Source organism: Erpetoichthys calabaricus, chromosome 14 (assembly GCF_900747795.2).
Source record: "Erpetoichthys calabaricus chromosome 14, fErpCal1.3, whole genome shotgun sequence".
NCBI classification, from domain to species: domain Eukaryota; kingdom Metazoa; phylum Chordata; class Cladistia; order Polypteriformes; family Polypteridae; genus Erpetoichthys; species Erpetoichthys calabaricus.
In genome coordinates this window covers 23,510,975-23,526,737 of record NC_041407.2, presented here as the reverse complement: position 1 = coordinate 23,526,737, position 15,763 = coordinate 23,510,975, and the positions used below count along the sequence as shown (strand labels likewise).

The 15,763-nt window shown below is 39.2% G+C and overlaps 1 protein-coding gene across 1 annotated transcript in view; it reads right to left on the bottom strand.

The window, feature by feature from the left end:
* Positions 1 to 15,763, bottom strand: part of dgke (diacylglycerol kinase, epsilon) — a 521,693-nt gene that overhangs the window by 88,105 nt on the left and 417,825 nt on the right.

Below are 15,763 nucleotides of genomic sequence, written 5' to 3'. Positions count from 1 at the left end.
CAAACACAGTAAGCAATATTAGGACTTTTTAATGTCACAGGCTAAAGGAAAAGTCGTTCGTAACAAAAATACTATTGTATTCAGTTGTGATCAGTGAGCAGGCTGTTCCTAAAGGGCGAGGACAGCGAAGGTTAATTTATTGCCCAGATTCCACACACAGCTGTCCTTACTGGCGGACACTCCTGGTTGATGCTTAAATAGCAGAGGCAAACAAACAGGAGACGTGAGTCCTACTGCAAATGACTCCTTATATCCGTATTATTTAAAGAAGCCAAAGAATGAATTAAAAGCTGTTGTGATTCTTAAAGACCCAGGCTTACTTTTGGGAGACCTTCATACTTTGTGGAAAACAGCTGTTTTTCATTAATTTGCTGTGGTCTGTGTCTCTTGTAGCAAACATGGGAGCTCTGCTCACCTTGGCCTGGTCTTTTTGTACATGCATCTGAGGGCTGAAGACCTCAGGAGCCCTCCTAGCCCCATTAATAAGTTAATGTTCCATTGTTTAAGTAGGGCAGAGGAAAAAATTTCCTCTGTCTGGGTGAGGCAGCGGTCTCTGTCTCTCTCGCCAGCCTGAACATGATTTATTGCAGATGTTAATCCTTAAAATGCTGTCTTATTAATTAATGTAAGTTTCTGAATTGGGGAAGAGGGTGACCATTCAGCTTGGGAGGTCTTCGGGTTTGATTTCATATTCTCTCCTTCCACAGTTCACTGTCCAGAGTTAGTACACACAGTTTCTAGGAAATAAAACTGGCCACTTATAAAACCTCAAAAGGAATATAAAATTTTTGCAAAAAAAAAAGCAATGAAACAGCAGAGGCAAAGCGAGCAGGAGTTACTACAGAAGTTTCTTGATTCAGTAGAAAATCTACTTTTCAGCTATATCAGTGAAACCTTTCATCACACTCCTTTGCCTATCCAGTCAGGATTAGTCCAGGGAATTTTGTTGCACCCTCAAATAATCCACTTTTCCATTTGTGATAGGGCATTCAGATCAAACAGTTATGAAATGACTTTATGAAACACACCCTAAAGGCATTGAAGTTGCTCGATTCCATTCACTCTTTAAAAAAAAGCCTCAAAAACACAACGTAACACACACTATTCCTTCTTAACCTTTCTTCTACCATTACTTTGTCTGCTCTGGTGTTTCAGTCCAGTTTTGACTCCTGCCCTGCACATAAGGCTGCTGGGACAGGCTCCAGCTCCCAACAATCCAGTAAAAGGAATTGAAGTTTAGAAAAATAGATTGATATCTAGAAATGTGGTTATAGTGTTCACTGCTTTTGAAATTTCAAATATTCTTTATTTATGACTTAACAACTGTTAATCTTATTTTCGAACCTGCTTCATGCAGACCAGGGTTGTGGGGTTTGGACCCTATCCCACCTAGCATAGGGTACAAGGCAGGAACAAACCCTGGACAGGGCGCCACAGCGCGCACAAACACACCAATTCACCTCCAATACAGAACAGTGGCACTTGTATCTCACATCATAAAGACCTTTGAGAGGCTTGTCCTGGACTATAGGAGTCCAATTGTGGTAGACCACCTGCAGTTTGCCTATCAGACAAAGATTGGAGTAGAGGATGCAATTGTCTATTTGCTCCACAAAGCTGGCAGCACTGTAAGGATTTTTCTTTCTCCAGTGCCTTCAATACCATCCAGCCATCCCTGCTAAGGAGTAAACACAAAGATATGCAGGTGGATGAGCCTGTGGTGTCCAGGATAAGGAACTATTTGTCAGGCATACCTTAGTTTGTAAAAGTGTCTCTGGTGTGGATGTGAGCAACACTAGAGCACCACAAGGAACAATCTTGTCTCAGTTTCTCTTCACTCTGTACACCTCAGACAACAAACATAACAGCAGTTCATGTCACTTGCAGAAATTCTCAGATGACTCTGCACTTATGGGGTCTATTGATAATAGAGATGAGACAGATTAGAGGAGTCAGGTAGAGAACTTCGTTTCTTGGTGCAAAGACAATTGCCTGCATCTTAACATCAGCAAAACTAATGAACTGCTTATTGTCTTTCACCCCACCAGAAAGTCTCAATGCCTGTGGATGTAGAGGTGGTCTACTCCTACAAGCACTTGGGGGTTCACATTAATGACAAGTTGGACTGGTCTCAGAACACAGAAGAACTATAGAAGGAGGGGAAGAGTAGACTCTTTTTCCTTTGGAAACTGTGTTCTTTTAATGTGCGTAGTGACATCCTACACATCTGCAACAACTCTGTGATGGCCAGTGTGATCTTTTACAATGTGGTGTGCTGGGCTGGTAACATCACTTCAAGTGAGGCACCCCAAATCAACAAGCTAATTAAAAGGACAGTCTCAGTTATGGGATACACTCTGGGACCTCCTGGAGGTAGTAGAGGAGAAGAAAATGAAGATAAAACCGAGTACCATTATGAACAATGCTACACAAACCTCTTTCTCACACACCAACACTGAGGACTTTTAGCCAAAGACTTGTTCAGCAGAGTTGTGTCAAGAAACACTACGGGGCTCCAACAGCAACACGGCAGCATGGTGCCTCACTATGACTGTAACAGCCATGTCCGAACATCTCTTTCTTTTTAATTTACTTGCTTTATAGTCATTCTGGTGTGTGTATATTTATTTATTTACTTACATATCTACCTATTTATGTATGTATTTATTTAAAGACCTTCTGCAAAAAAAAAAAAAAAAAAAAGCTAAATTTTTCCCTGGGGACAAATAAAGTTCTCTAACTATCCATCCTGCATGTCTTTGGATGGTGGGGGGAAACCCACCCAGACACAGGTAGAACATGCAAGCATCATAAAGGAAGGAACCAGGACCCTTTACTGTTAGGCAGCAGCGCAACAACTGGGCCACCATGCCACCCAATTTGTAATGTTGCCTAAAGTATTACTATAGCAGTTTACACACCTGGTCGATAGTACATTTCCTTATGATGGTGGGTTGTATCTAATAAAAGGTAAACGAAACAGGCATTTGCTACTTAATTGCGCTCAGGACTCTCACAGTTTAGATGTCGTCTGCAAGTACAGTAGTTAGATGGAAGGTCTGAATCACAATCAGAAGGACGTCTCAGATTTCAGTTCCTCTGTTCTTCAGGATACCTCTCAGGGAAAACGGTTTGGTTGAAAGATACAGTCTTTGTCCTGTATCTATGCCGAGTAGCTCAGAAGCCGTCTATGGGCTGGCAATGAAAAATGAGTTTATGGTTAATGCCTTCAGGAACTCAAGACATTAGCTCAGGACGTGAGGATTTCCTCTCTTTTATATTGCATGGCTTTATGGCTTCATTATATTGGAACTAAGACTGTGGGAGCGGGTGAAGGAGATTCTATATAATTATTTATATTTTTGTACTGTATATTGTGTAAGTAATGCCTTTATACTTAAAAATGCCTGTAACATAATACGTTTTAAGATTATATTAAAGTCTAAATTTTGTCACCTACAGAAGGTATTAAGTGATCTTGGCTGCATTGATCCTGGCACAAAAGAGGCCTCAGTGAAGTCTGTAGGCCATTATGTAGTTTCAGTAGGACAGGAATGGTCTCATTTGTTGCCTTGCAGTGAAGCTTTTTATTATTCTCAGTTAAATTGCCCGTGAACCACCTTGAAAAGTGGAAAAGCACTTTATAAAGAAAATGTATTATTACTACACTTCCATCCACTTTCCAAACCCTCTCCCTCAATGCAGAGGCACAGTATGGCCCAGCAGCGGGCAGTGTTGTGTACTGGCAGAAGAACTGGACTTTAAACATAAAGGCTGCTGGCTCACACCAGAGTTGATTCCTGCCAGATGCGGCCAGAATAGATTTTCTTTCTCCTTGCGACCCTGTAAATAGGAAAAGCAAGTTCAGAAAGTAGGTGAAAGATAAGAACTAAACATTCTCAAACCAGTTCAGGTTCTGCAGTTGTCAGTGTAATAAGTACTCTGGATTGGAATCCCACACTCACTTGAAGTCTGTGTTGAGTTTGTATGCTCTTTTACTGTCTCCAGTGGACATATTGTCCTTCCACATCTCCAAAGACGTGTGTGTTAGGTTAAAAGGTGATTTTTAGTGATCCCTACAATTGATCAGACTTTCCCTCAGTTACTCAGTGTGGCTCCATCCCTTCTGCAATTTGGATTAACTGGCTGTGAGAATTATTGCCTCACAGATGTATACTTTCAAATCACTATTTTCAGCTTTGAACGCAATAATTTAGATTACTACACAGGTAAACACATCATAAGGCAGCAATTCTACTATTATCCGTCTTTGTGTTTAAATACGTACTCACCAAATAATTACGCTTCAACACAAACTACCAATCCTCCATTTTATTCACATGCATCTATCACATTATGTGTACAAGTTACTACAAGGTAAATCTGCAGAATCCCATTCTTTTTGGATGGTTCCACGATTGCCAGTTGGCATTTGTTTCAGTTCTATGCATCAGTGTTAGTCCTTTGTACTAAAATGATTAAGGAAAGTGAAGCAAGTGTGAGATTTACAGAGTCATGTGGTAGCGGTTCTAAAACTTAATCTCCCTTGAGCACAGGTTAGGTTTCTGATTAACGAAAGTGAGCAATGCCACATTAACATTTGGTTAATCTATAAATCTTCACTTTCCAACCGAGTTGTTTTAGATAGATGGAGCTTTATTTGTCCCCAGGGGGAAATTTGGCATTTTACAGATGCTCTTTAAATAAATAAACACAGAAATAGGTTGATAAGTAAGTAAGTAAATCAATAGATAAATAATTATACACATCATACTCTGGTCTGAACACACATTTTACAATGCATATTAAACTCATCATTAGTTTAATTTAGCAACAGCCATTTGTAAATGCCTGCTTTAAATTCTAAATGAATCTCAAGAAAGACGATCCCTGCCAAGGTTGCAGCAGTACAACATGCACAGACAACCTGCATCTCAAGATTGTCATTAAGTGGGGTGTAATAGGCGTCATGGCTTGCTAATAATCTCCAATTTGCCTCAAGACATGAGAAGCATCTCACGTTCTGGGTTAAGTACACCTCAAATAACTTAATTTCAAGCACATAAATATCTGGGAAGATTCACTTTTCTCATGACCACAGTGCTATAATATGTGCACTGCTACTAACCGTCTGATCAAAGCACAGGAGCACACAACAGCACAATATTTGTTTTAATGCTAAGGAAGTGTATAGCTCTGTCTTTTTAAAAGCTAATTTTACTGAGTTACAAGGTAATACATGTAAAACTGAGGATGCCAATCATTGATTTACTAGTGACAGGTTCACACTGTGTTTGTAACAAAGCAGTTAGAACAGCAGCACCAGATGTTGTTAATCAGTAACCATTACAAACCCAAAAGATGTATTACTTATTCAGTGAAAAATGAGATCAAACTGAAATGCTTCTAAAGGTAGAAATAAAATAATTTTAAAATGCTCAGCAAAGTGGTGTGAGGTAATATATGTATCAAGATATTCTTTCATTCATTTTCCAGACCAACTTATTTCGGGGCAGGGTGTTGGGGTCAAAGCCTATCTTAGGAGTATCAGTAATCAACCCCGAATGGGATGCCAGTCTAGCTGTAGCCACACTCACGCCCACACATACCTCTAACACACTAGGGCAAATGTGAAGGAAGAATGTCAGAAGAAACCGGAGCACTTACAGCGAACATGCAAACTCCACTCAGACACTGAGAACGCTAACCTACCTACTGTATAAATATAATCCTTGTATGTATATGATACAAAAAACAGCTCCTTTGTATCTAGAAACACACACAAAATCTGTGTGTCTCTGTAAAGTTCACTGTAACCCATGAGCCACTCATCATGGCAGTTTTAGAACAAAAGTTTTATGTGAAATTTTCTTTACCTGGTTATATTTGTGGTGTAGTGTAACAAAGTAAAGTAAAATTTTACTTCCTTCTGTGATGGATGGCAGGGCCTAGCTAAACTCCATATCTTTACCTGGCAGGGAGGCCACTGTAATGGATGGACACGGGGTGATTGCCTCCAAAGAGCTCCCCCAGCACACAGGATGGCAGCATTCCTAGGCCATTATGCCCATTTCTGTATCTGTAAGACACGTTGGGAATTGTGGTCCCGTCCGGCAGCCCTGCTGGCTTCCCTTGGCACAGACATGGGGAGCTGCTAGAGAGGGCTGTCTGTACTTTCTGGGGCTTCGGCTTGGCCTGGGAGTACTTCCTCTTTGATACTAAGTATTCCAGGGTCCGGCAAAAACGGGGGCAACTCTGTTCACTGAGGAGCCAGAGTAGGGAGAAGGAGGATGATACTGCATGGGGCTGGTAGGAGGAGAAGTTTAATGTTTGTTGTGTGCTATAGAAGAAAGGAAACTGAAACCCTGTGAAGGTATTATCGAAATAAACGCCTTTTACTCAAACCCAGGACTGTGTTGTGAAGTTGTGTCTGGGGGTTTTGGGTGCTGCAACGTCTCCTACAGGTTACACCTCAAATGAAAAATGACAAATAATTAAAGACAGGGCCTTTAACCAAATCTTAAAAGTTAGTCACTTCTCTGCTTCAGGATAAAAATACAAAAAATAGGCAATATAAATTGGAAAGGAACTGGAAAAAAAACCCCATTAATTTCCAGTCCTCTGAGCTCCTCCTTTAAGAGGTGTCACTTATAAAAATAACATTAAATGTTCCCATCTAAAACAGGAATTTTCAGGTAATCAACTGAGTATAATATTACAACATTCCAAAATTACTGGAATTTGTGAGGGATAATAAAAAGTAACAGTTCATATACAGTATAAAGTAGGCATGATTGACAACATGTCTGCCATAAAGCTGAGCCACTTGATCTTTTTCTTCTGCTATAGTGGGACTAGTTTAAATTGTAAATGGCAGGTATCTACATGAGACTCGTGTATGAGTGGATTCAGGAGAAACACATTTATTTGGGTGTACCCTTTGAATGAGCCAGGCAGTGCAAAATAGATAGCAAAAAAGTATAATATTATATACTATGCAAATATATACTCTTAGGTATGAATGCAGTGATGGAGAATCCCCAATGAAGTCACATCACTACAGGCAGGTTTGTACTTTTAAGATGTGTTGAGCAAAATGATTGTCTCAAGGCTTAAATCCACCCCCTGATGTACCTAAATATGAAGGGAGAAATGTATTGGCTTCAGGGGGATTTTAACATATGGTTTATAAAGAATGCTATGACTATTATGGGCTGCCTAATTAATATTAACATGCGTTCTTAAAAATTATTTACTGAAAAATTTCTCCAGTAACTAACAAATATTGCTTAAAATGCTAAAAATAACAATAAAAAAATTATAACATTATTATATCATTGCTACATGTGTCACTGAGGACCAAGCTCATTCAGGATATTTTCATTTACACAAACTGTGCTCTAGTAACACATTTTAACAACCAGATTTCCTAGAAAAATCACTTTGTCAGGTTTGTGACATTTTCTGTTGTGAGATTTATGTTTGCATCAGTATATGGGGAAGACATTACCTGGATAATAAAACTTCTGAAGAGTAATATTGAATGGATAAAGTTAAATTAAATCACATTTATGGTGTCATAGATCTGATGCTTTAATTTTCCAAATCAGTCTGACCTTTTTTTAGATTGGGACCCACTTTCAAACTTGTCAATTTTAGATTATTATTATTCTTTTAGATTTTTGTGGCATTCAAGCTCCCTGACATAAGAGATCAGACTTTTCTATAGATTATGTATGTGTACTAATCCCAAATTAACCACTGCAGTGAATATTAAGAGCAGTAATTACTCCTAATTAGAAACACCATCTCATTCACCACCATAACCATTCAAATATATGCTGCAGATACACTCACCGGTCACTTGATTAGATACACCTTGCTAGAACCAGGTTGGACCCCATTTTGCCTTCAGAACTGTTGAAATTCTTTCTGGCACAGACTCAACAAGGTGCTGGAAGCATTCCTCAGGGATTTTGATTCATATTGACATGACAGCATCATGCAGTTGCTGCAGATTCGTCGGCTGCACATCCATGATGCAAACCCGTTCCATCACATCTCAAAGGTGAACTCACTGTCATGATGAAGAAACCAGTTTGAGTTGATCTGAGCGTTATGACATGGTGCGTCATCCTGCTGAAAGGAGACATCAGAGATGAGTACACTGCAGGCATAAAAGGATGGACATGGTCAGCAACAATACTCAGGAAGGCTATGGCACTTGAACGAGGCTCAGTTGGTACTAAGGGGCCCAAAGTGTGCCAAGAAAATATCCTCCACACTATTACACCACCACCAGCAGACTGAACCGCTGACACAAGGTATGATGGATCCATGCTTTCATGTTGTTGATGCCAAACTCTGACCTTAGTATCTGAATGTTGCAGCAGACAAGGCAACATTTTTCCAATCTTCTATTGTCCAATTTTGGCATGCCTGGGTGATATATAGCTTCAGTTGCCCGTTCTTAGCTGAGAGGAGTGGCAACTGGTTTGGTCTTTGACTGTTGTAGTCCACCTGCTTGTATGTTTAGAGATGCTCTTCTACATACCTCGGTTGTAACGAGTGGTTATTTGAGTTACTGTTGCCTTTCTATCAGCTCAAACCAGTCTGGCCATTCTCCTCTGACCTCTGGCATCAATAAGGCATTTTCATCCAGAGAACTGCCATTCACTGGATATTATCTCTTTTTTGGACCACTCTCTGTAAACCCTAGAGAATGCTATGTGTTAAAATCCTAGTAGATCAATACTCAGACCAGCCCGTCTGGCACCAACAACCATGCCAAGTTCAAAGTCACTTAAAATCACCATTTGTCCCCATTCCGATGCTCATTTTGAATTTCTGCAGGTTGTGTTGACAATGTCTACATGGCGAAACGCACTGACATGCTGTCATGTGATTGGCTGATTAGATAATTACGTTAACAAGCAGTTGAGTGGCTGGTGAGAGTGTTTTTCACTATATTTGTGTATAACATTTTAATTGTTATACTAATAAACATTATTTAGCCTTCAAAAACCCAAATGAATGACAAAAATTTGGCTGTTTGCTGCTTATCAGCAATTTAGTATACTGTTTTAGTATTAAGCATTTCCACTAACACATTACATGTCATATCACCAGACAAACAGTCCTTGCATTATAGGTTTAACTGCGCATCAGAAATCTCTGCCATCTGGTTGGTTTCAACTTCATGAACCACAGCTATATTGGCCATTTGAAGTTCACACTCTTTCACAAGAGTTAGTAGGGGATAGACAAGTTCACTTTGGCTACTTCAATGGAAACTGAGGACTATTTATACAAAGTTTGTATTCTTTCAACCTCCTAAAACAGTAGCAGACCACATTAAATATAAAGTACATAACAAAATGTACTGAATGTGCACATACTGTATGCCCTGTTAAAACTGTACAAGGCATAAATAAATCATTTGTAAACATGTAAATCTATATAAATATTGTAAGGTCAGCTTTATACATTAATATTCTGCTACGGAGTGGTGGCTCTGAGGCTAGGGATCTGCACTGGCAATCGGAAGGTTGCCGGTTCGAATCCCGTAAATGCCAATAGGGACTCTGCTCTGTTGGGCCCTTGAGCAAGGCCCTTAACCTGCAATTGCTAAGCGCTTTGAGTAGTGAGAAAAGCGCATATAAATGCAAAGTATTATTATTATTATTACTAGATTGTGTTTTAGTTTCAGAACCTTGTACTGTACAATTACTTTCTACACAGCTCTGCTCCGACTGACATTTTAAGAGTAATGCACTGTATAATGGCACACCACTCAGCGTAATTTGTACCTAGTGATGCTGTAATGGTCTCCAGCTCCTTGCACCTCTAAACTGGACTGATAAGGTGTGAGAATGATGCTATATTTCTCGGAAAACATTTATTTTTCTTACATCACATTTAAAAAGTATGATTTTTTTTAAAAAAAAAAAACACAAATTCTAAAAAAGCATTAGCAGGACATGAAAGCTACAGGTTTTTGATAGCTCTCCATGTACTTGTTTATTGAAGTATCTTGATTCATTTTCTCAGAAACATGATACGTTACCCTTCAGCAAAGGGACTGTCTAGCCGGCTGTGTTTACCAAATAGAAGCTGGGGTGACCAGCCTGACATGTGAACATTGCATCACAGAAACTAGGAAAAGAGTGTTAAATGTCAAAAGCTTTTGCAATATGGCAGACTTGCATGGCTGTTACAATGTAAGTCATAGGTTGTTGATGCCGTCGTTCCCTAAAGAGGGTTTGCAGCAGGGATTTTTGTGTTTTTCTGCCAGGAACTTAAAATAGTAACGTTATCACACCATTTTGCTTGGTTTTGTAATGAACCGTACTAATAGGTCAAAATGACTACAGCATGAAAGCTTCACACTTACATGACAATTGGCCATCGTATATCCTTGTGCAAACACGTACAATGTACACTTAATTCCCAAGCTAATTTCAAGAATGTTAAGTCCTTCTGGAATGGTATGCTGACCTCACTGTGCCAGACCTTTGGGTTTAAAAAAACAGCCTGGTTACTGTCCCTACGGAGTCTAGATGTTCTCTCCTAGTCTGTGTGCTAGTGCGCTGATAGCTTGTTGCTGCACGCACCACACCACGGACAACCTGGATTAAAACCAGAATGCAGTGAGTGACACCTAAGCACCACACTGGAACAGTTTGAGGTACGGAGACTGTAAAAATCTAATTGTCCATGAGAGGAAGAGTGAACCCTGCAATAGAATGACAAGCCAAACAGGGGCGACTCCAGCCTTGTGCCTGATGCCACAGAATAAAACTCCAGTGACCCAGTAAACACTCAAAGATATATGGATAATTATTTCTAAATCACGGCAGTCACTGCAGCAAAGAAGACAAAGAAATATGCATGTTTTTAGGCTATTACTGAGTGATTATCACAAACAAACCTTTGAATTAGGAAGCATAAAGGGTGTATGTCACAAGAAATTCTGAGGGCATATAAAAAATAAAGATTAGACATTATTTTCCAAGACAAGAGCTAAAGCGCAGCCAACTGCTTTCATATCTCATTGTGCCCTTAACTCCTCTAAATACATGACATCAGTTTCAGTGTCTAACCAGGTTGTGTCACACCGTTACATAGAAAATGGTATCGTAAATGTAGCACTCTAGGTGACAAAGTGAGAAGACATTTTTTTCCCTAATTTTCTTCCACAGGGTGCGAGACCCACAAGTCTACAGCTTAATTTACTTTGCTGTCTAAACAAGTCTATTTGACATGCAATTTGGCAGATGCCAACAAACTAGCTTTCACAGTCTGCAAAACACTTAATTATATATTCAGTTCCAAAATATTTGTTGTACCCAAAAGCAGTGGTTATGCATGTGAATAGGAGTTGGGGATTGGTATGACTAGATTTCGATGGACCCCATGCTCATGATTACACTAAAAGATAGTGCATTTGTCTCACCAAATAAATGGGATAATCAGACAGGGTTTTAGACTACCATAACTTAAGGGAACTTTTACTCTTCCCAAAGTCAATCAGAAAAACCTATGTAATACTCATCAGCTGAACAAACGAGAGTTTGACAGAAATCTGAAAGGAGAACTTGCTTATATCTTTCTAACGCACACTGCAGTAGCACATTGGTTAGTGGTACTGTCTTGTGGATTTGAAACCCATGCTCATTTCATTTCTGTGCGGAGTGTCAGTGCTACCCAGCTCTGTGTGGATTTCCCTCCAACATCTCCAAAGACGAGATTTTGGTTACGATGTGATTGTAATTTGGCTCTGTGTGTGTATGAATGGACCCTGAGATGGACCAACATCCCATCCAGGAATTTCTACTTGTGCCAAGGTTTCAGTCCTGCCTCTCACAACCTTAAATTAAGTAGGTTTGAAAATGTTATGTCACTATCGCCCTATAGAGGAAACCACTCTAAGTGTCTTTACAAGTACAGGTTAATTCCATATGTCGCATTTTACTCCACCGGAAGGGCAGCACAGTGGTGAAGTTTAGAATCTTAGGATCACACACTTGATAGGACACTGTTGGAGCTGAGTTGGCAAGTTCTCACCGTATCTGTACGAGATTTTTCTGGAGACACTTCAATTTTCATCCCAAAGATATACTGTTCATGTAAGGCTACTATATATTGGCCCTGCATGAGTGACAGCAGATGTGCAAATGAGTGTGCACGGGATGAATAGGTAGGTTCCTGCCTTTGGTGTGGTGCCACTAGTCTATAATCCTTTTGACAGCTAGGCTGTAAGCAGGTTAAGGGAGTTGCTTAAGTGGCATGAATTGAGCCAGCAGTTTGTGGATTTTAAAACCTCAAGACTATACTGACTGCATTAATACTAGTTCTTACATTGTATCTGGGAGGAATTAAACCCAAATAATGGCTGTTCAGAAGGGCCCAAAGAGTTAGTTGGTGGGTTCTTAAAAGCTCTGTCAGCTGCCTTGTGAGCTAAACATCCTTATGTCTTAAGACATAAAATCTCATTACAGAATGACTCATTAATCATGAGATTCTGTTCTCCATTCTCTTAGTAAACAATATTTAATATGCAAGAAGTCAAACTTTTGAAATACATAATTTGTCTATGCTTATAACTCAAAATAAAGAAAACAGCAACTTGTGCGAAAAATGCAATAAGCTGAAAAGACTTACACAAACTGGACTTATCTGCCTCTGTGGTTTAAAGAACCACCATGGCACTTTAGAGGTACTGAAGGACCTCCAAACTTGCTTAGTTCCGAGACACTTTTTCTTTATTCATTTGCTTTGCTCCTCCTAAGCTCCTTCTTTGTCTTTATTCTGGTTTAGTAATACTAGACTAAACTACTAGGAACTGATATTTCAGTTTAAGGAGGCATTACTGTATTATGACATTTATATAGTGTTATACCTGTGTAACATAATAAAAGTAACACTTATAGGGAGCCATACAAAGTTAAATATTTACATTAAAAAATGTTAGTGAATATATAACCATGGTGTGAAATGTTTGGGGAATGGAGATTCCGCTCCTAGAACAAGACGCAGGGTTCCCTGAAAAGTCCAGGTAACATAAGAGGGTGAAGTCCTATAGGGCAGTGTTTCCCAACCTTGGTCCTGGGGGCACACTGTGGCTGCAGGTTTTTGTTCCAACTAGATTAGTGACAACACCTGATAACACGCTGATCTCATTTAATTAGCTGGTATTTTTCTTTCATTCTACATTCAGAAAAGCACAGCAGCATGATTTTTACATTAATAAGACATTTAGAAATATTTCTGCTTTTGCTATAGATTTAAATGCTTAACTCTCTTTTGTTGATTTAATTATATTTTGCCCTTTCTCTGTGCAGTTTTTCCCCTTCATTGTATCTTATTAATGACAATTAAAAATGAGCAGAGCAGACACGCTGGTAAACAATACAGAATAATCAAAGGCTGCAACTACTTTAGCATCAGACCAACTGATTAGTAAATAATGGATTAATTAAACAATTAGAACACCTAGAAAAGTAGAATGAAAATACTGTTAAAAAGAAAAAAAAAATACATTATTCCCATATAACTGCTTGGTACATCTATATTATATATATATATATATAGATAATTCTTTTCGCGTTTGAAACGGAAATTACGTATGACCACAGAGGAACAGGAAAAACATTCTTAATAAACCTGATTCTTGCCGAGACAGCGAATGGTGACATAGCTCTGGCTGTAGCGTCATCGGTTCTACATTATTAGATAGATGGGGGCCGTACAGTACATTTGGCATTGCAATTACCATTAAACCTCGCTCACGACGAAAATCCAATTTGCAACAAACATCAGGGTTCTGGAAAGGCAAAAGTCGTGCAACATTCAAAGATAATAGTTTGGGATGAGTGCACCATGGCACATAAAAGAGCTTATGAAGCCTTGAACCAAACAATGCAAGATCTCAGAGATCCTACCAAAATAATGGTAGGTACTGTCGTTTTACTCGCAGGAGACTTTCGTCAAACATTACCAGTTATTCTACGAGGGACACCAGCAGATGAACTCAACGTGTGTTTAAAATCCATGCTTCTCCCACGGTCATATGTCGCGTGTTCTCGGGTAGGTACACCAAAAAATTTATACATTTATGCACGTAATGGGCAAACAAAAATGTAGTATACCCAAAAGCATTGCAATAGTACTCAATGTATCTTTACTTCTTAAATGTTAATGTTATACTGTTGAATAATTTATACGCTTCTTATATGTTGTTCAAATTTTTTGATCAAAATACCAGTAACGGCGCACTGCACGATAACGTGCAGTGAATACACTTGACTTGAGCATTCATAGCTTTCATCCTCTTTCTCTGTACGTTTAGCATTCATTTGCTCAGAGGTTGATGCGCTTGCTGCTTCCTGAGCAGCTCTTCTTTACTCCACCCTAGTGGCCCACTGCTTCTCTTTCATCTGCATCTTTTCGCGTTAAAACTGATTAAGTTAGTTTTTGTGTTGCAATTACTTAGTACGTTTTCTTTAACCTTTCACTTAATCTGGCACTTAAGTCTTCAATCTGTCTCAAGAATGATTAGCGAAGGTGGTAGGGAATGAGAATGGTGCCCGTACGCATTCTACAATAAAATAAAATAAACATAAAAAGAGTAATAAAATCATTACCCCGAAAGCAGATAGTAGACGTCACGTAGTATATGTGGACCAAATTTCAAGTCAATAGGTGAAACAGTTTGCGAGCTACAGGTGACTTAAAATCCTGGACAGACAAATGAACAGCTACGATAGCGTATTATAGAAGATGATTTTACTGTACTTTACTGGAAATAACACATCACTTAATTAGCCCAGGAGTCCAATTAAAAACAGAAGCTGGTTGGAACAAAAACCTGCAGCCACAGTGTGCCCCTAGGAGGTCTGCAGGTTTTTATTACAGCCAATCACTTAGTAGCTACTTACTTAATATGTAACCAATTACTACTGCTAATGGAACACACATCTTTTACCTTGATTTAACTTGGTTTTTAAGATTCAGAACTCTTATTTTTTTCCCTTAACCAGCACCTAAACAATAATGACATACAAAGCAAACCAGCAGATGATCAGATATCTGAGGGTCTCATACTACTAGAGGGTCACCATTTTTGCTCCCACCTACATCTTAATTAGGTGTCAGTTCTTGGTGTTAATTAAAATTTTATGTAATTCTAAGGGTTTGTTAGTGTTCACATTCTGTGAAACCATACAAAAGAACAGATTTCATAATGTTCCATAGACTAGTGCAGACCGATATTTCTCACACCCTCTCTTTTTACTTTTCAAACTATTTTAATGAAACAAGAATTGTATAATAGACACAAAAGTGTAACTGTAAAGTAGGCGCGAGTGACTGTGCCCTGTGACGTACTGGTACCCTATTCAGGGTGTGTATGCTCTTGGTAGGTTCCATCCCCATGACACTTTATCGAAATAAGTGGCTATGGAAGGTTAATGAATATTCAAATTACTATTTAAGCCTGTAGCACTGCATGCCAGATTATAAAAGTGAAATCTCTTTTGTAGAAGTGTAAACTGAATGTATATTTTACATATGACTTTGCAGTAACCTACAGAAGACTCAGGAAATGCACGTCACCTAAGAAGGCTGCTGCCCTGCACAGACTCCTGAGTGGAGTGCAATCTAGTGAAGTGAGATACTGTAAAAAGAACAGGCAGGAACTGCATCTGTGGCTACACTACAGGCAACAAGGCCTACAGTATATGGTTGCTAGGTCAGTCCCCAC